Source organism: Hylobates moloch, unplaced genomic scaffold (genome assembly GCF_009828535.3).
Source record: "Hylobates moloch isolate HMO894 unplaced genomic scaffold, HMol_V3 SCAFFOLD_7, whole genome shotgun sequence".
NCBI lineage: Eukaryota > Metazoa > Chordata > Mammalia > Primates > Hylobatidae > Hylobates > Hylobates moloch.
In genome coordinates this window covers 39,708,408-39,712,808 of record NW_026652282.1, presented here as the reverse complement: position 1 = coordinate 39,712,808, position 4,401 = coordinate 39,708,408, and positions in this window count along the sequence as shown.

Sequence of the window (4,401 nt, the reverse complement as noted above, 5' to 3'; positions counted from 1 at the left end):
GAGTCTTGCTCTGTCACTCAGGCTGGAGTGCAGTGGCCCGATCTCAGCTCACTGCAAGCTCCGCCTCCCGGGTTCGCGCCATTCTCCTGCCTCAGCCTCCCGAGTAGCTGGGACTACAGGCGCCCGCCGCCACACCCGGCTAATTTTTGTATTTTTAGTAGAGACGGGGTTTCATCGTGTTAGAAAGGATGGTCTTGATCTCCTGACCTCAGGTGATCCGCCCACCTCGGCCTCCCAAAGTGCTGGGATTGCAGGCGTGAGCCACCGCGCCCGGCCTTGGATACTTTTTTTTTTAAGAGATTGGTGGGATGTATTTATTATGTGTGACTTGTCCTCCCCCAACCCATTGTTTCAACCAATGCAATGGTTAGAAGACAGTCCCTTCAATAAGACTTAGAAACACATCATATTACTGGAGCACTAACATTCTTGGAAACCATTTTAATTGCATGTCTATAGACCCAGAAGGTTTGTGAGAGATGGTATAGTTGAATGTCTTCTCTAATTCGAAGATAGAAGGTTCTTAGAAAGTGGCAGAGACTGAAAGTTTTCCTTAAATCACCAGATGCTAGTTGAAAGTGACTGCCTTAATAGACTGCAGGTTCAGAGTGTTGATCCAAATAGTCTGTCCTACAAGCAATTCTTAGCATCTACACAGAATGTTCATCTAGCAGTTTATTTTTTCAGCTTTACAAACAACTCTGCAGTGACTAGCCATTTATATACATCTTTGCACACTTGTCTAAGACAAAGCAAAAATATACATATTTAGGCCAGGCGTGGTGGCTCATGCCTGTAATCCCAGCACTTTGGGAGGCCGAGGCAGGCAGATCACCTGAGGTCAGGAGTTCGAGACAAGCCTGGCCAACAAGGTGAAACCCCATCTCTACTAAAAGTACAAAATTAGCCGGGCGTGGTGGTGCATGCCTGTAATCCCAGCTACTTGGGAGGCCGAGGCAGGAGCATCATTTGAACCTGGGAGGCAGAGGTTGCAGTGAGCCGAGATCACGCCATTGCACGCCAGCCTGGGTGACAAAAGCGAAACTCTGTCTCAAAAATACACATACACACACACACACACACACACACATATGTTTAAGCCTCTTGATTGTCAAGTAGCCTTCCAGAAAGTATTCCCACTATCCCCATATGAGAGGATCCGCCAACTTTTCCCCCTTTTCATACTGTACTCTTGGGGTTTCTTTTTCTTTTTTTTTCTGAGACAGAGTTTCACTCTGTTGCCCAGGCTGGAGTGCAAGTGGCATGATCTTGGCTTACGGCAGCCTCAGTCTCCCAGGTTCAAGTGATTCTTGTGCCTTAGCCTCCCGAGTAGCTGCAATTACAGGCACACACCACTGTCTGGCTAATTTTTGTATTTTTAGTAGAGATGGGGTTTCACCATGTTGGCCAGGCTGGTCTTGAACTCTTGGCCTCAAATGATCCGCCTTCCTCCGCCTCCCGAAGTGCTGGGATTACAGGCATGAGCCACCGTGCCCAGCCTCATACTGTACTCTTTGGAAGGGAGTCACTGTTTATAGCCCACATTTCAGGAGTGCAATTATGCTCCACCTTTCTGAAGGCAGAGTAGCTACATAAATTATTTAGAAATAGTCTGTTGGAAGGTTTGTCTCTTCTTTTATTTATTCAGTCATTTATTTATATCAATATGGACTCATGGATATTTATTTTATACTTTGTTTTATAATCTAATGTTCTTTTATTGCTCAAATTTTACCAGCTTTGGCCATTAAGAGCTCTTTCAGTTGTGCATTATCTTTTTTAATCTCTCTGAGGACATAAATGATCAAGCTTGTGTGTGTGTGTATGTGTTTTAAGCTTCTTCCTACCAAGTCCCTGTTTGTCTAAGGTGTTTTGTTTCCCCTCCCCCACCTTTTTCCTGCTTGTTTATTTTGGTTTCTAGTTTACCAGTTAAAGGCCTTCCTCCATGTCTGATGATCCTTGGTTGTCTGCTCATATTTAAGAATTGAGCACTAAAAGTTGATGGAAAGCTCTAAACAATATGGACGTGTGGATAGGGCTTTCCATTCTCTGGGAAATCTGACTAGTCCAAGAAAAATGATCTAAAGATAAGGAGTTGGGGGTGGGCAGAATTTCCCGCAGTGAAACAGCCCAGTTAGATCAGCATATGGTGAAGTTCACAAGCAAAAAGCCCCATCTACCTGTTCAGAGCTTTCTGGCCGACATGAATCTTTATCTGAAAGCCTGGTGTGTGTGTGTGTGTGTGTGTGTGTGTGTGTGTGTGTGTGTGTTTTCTGGAAACAGTCTCACTCTCTGGCCCAGGCTGGAGTGCAGTGGCGTGACCATGAGTCTGCAGCCTTGAACTCCTGAGGCTCAAGTGATCCTCCCACTTCAGCCTCTCAAGTAGCTGGGACTACAGGTGCATGCCACCATGTCTGGCTAATTTTTGTATTTTTTGTAGAGACAGAATTTTGCCATATAGCCCAGGCTGGTCTCAAACTCCTGGGCTCAAGCAGTCTGCCTGCTTCACCCTCCCCAAAGTGTTGGGATTATAGACGTGAGCAACCGAGCCTGGCCTCTGGCATTATTATTTATTTATTTATTTTTGAGACAATCTCCCTCTGTCACCCAGGCTGGAATGCAGTGGCGGGATCTCAGCTCACTGCAGCCTCCGCCTCCTGGGTTCAAGAACCGCCTCCTGATTCTTGTAACTCAGCCTCCTGAGTAGCTGTGATTACAGGTGTGAGCCACCACGCCCAGCTAGTTTTTTGTGTTTTTAGTTTCACTGACATAGTTTCACCATGTTGGCACGGCTGATCTCGAACTCCTGGCCTCAAGTGATCTGCCCACCTTGGCCTCCCAAAGTGCTGGGAGTACAGGGGTGAGCCACCATGCCTAGCCCCTCTGTCATTATTATTATTATTTTGAGACAGTGTCTCACTGTGTCGCCCAGGCTGGAGTGCAGTGGCGTGATACTGGCTCACTGCAGTCTCTGCCTCCTGGGTTCCAGTGATTCTTTTGCCTCAGCCTTCCAAGTAGCTGGGATTACAGGCGCGTGCCACCACACCCGGCTAATTTTTGTATTTTTAGTAGAGATGGGGTTTCACCATGTTGTCCAGGCTGGTCTTGAACTCCTGGCATTAGGTAATCCGCCTGCCTCTGCCTCCCAAAGTGCTAACATTACAGGCGTGAGCCACGGAGCCCGGCCTGAAATTATTTTATTTTATTATTATTTTTTTTAACTTGGAAGCTTTTATCCTACTGAAAGTACTTTACGTAATCCCGTTAAATATTTTAGTGTTATAGAAAGTCAGATGTTCAAAAAGCAGTCATCACTGCCCCATTCCCTCCCCAGTCTGTTGGCTTGCATTTCCTTGTAGTTGCAGATGAATTTTGTGTGGACAAGACTGAATTGGGTCCTGCATGTACTGGTTGGTTAAGTTGGTTGTACCTGAACCCCACTTGGGTCAGATTGCTTATCCTTGGTCATCTCTGTACTGGAGCAGGGTGCTCAGTTTAGACTGGTATTCTTCGGTTTGATCAGAAGTGTACTTCTCAGCTGGGTGCTGTGGCTCACTGTAATCCCCAGCACTTTGGGAGACCAAGGCAGGAGGATGGCTTGAGGCCAAGAGTCCAAGACCAGCCTGGGCAACATAGTGAGACTTCGTCTCTCTCTCTCTCTCTGTCTTTTTTAAGGCATTAATATCTTTAGCATCTCAAGGTTTTTCATTTTCCCTGCAAGGGAACAGATTCTCAAGGGAATTTGTTCAGTGATGGTAGATCACTCCAGCATCAAAGATCATTCACTCGTTAGTAGACATGGTAGGTTGGGTCCTTTGGGATAATCTAGCCCATCCATTTTGTTGCTGAGAGTCATTATTTGAGCCAGGTTGGTTAATACAGCTTTTGAGATTTAGTCTTTATTCATTGTCTTTGTTATCATTTATTTACCATGTCTCACTCATCTGGCATTAGTTGGGACTCTAGGGATGTAGAGATTCACAGCCCATATGGTCAGTGCTGAGCTAGAAGGGTGTGTTTAGTGCAGAGAGAGCAGAGGGAAGATGCTCTGTCTGCTTGGAGGTGTTAGGGAAGTCTTCCAAAGAGGCGTTAGTATCTTTAGCATCTCAAGGTTTTTCATTTTCCTTGCAACTGTTTGACATTTTCCCCCAAAACGTAGAGGATTCTTTAAACTATACAAAATCTATCTCAGATAACACTGGGTTTACTAATTATCAGTGACAAATGGCTATGTAAAAATATTTTGTGTATAGAATGCTGTTTGTGAGAATTTGTTTAATCTGTTTCATTAAAATGGTTTCCTTTATTCATTTGCTGGGGATTGGGGGGTGGATAAGGGGTCTCACCCAGGGAATATAGTTAAGGTTTTTTTTTTTTTTTTTTTTTTTTTTTTTTTTTTTT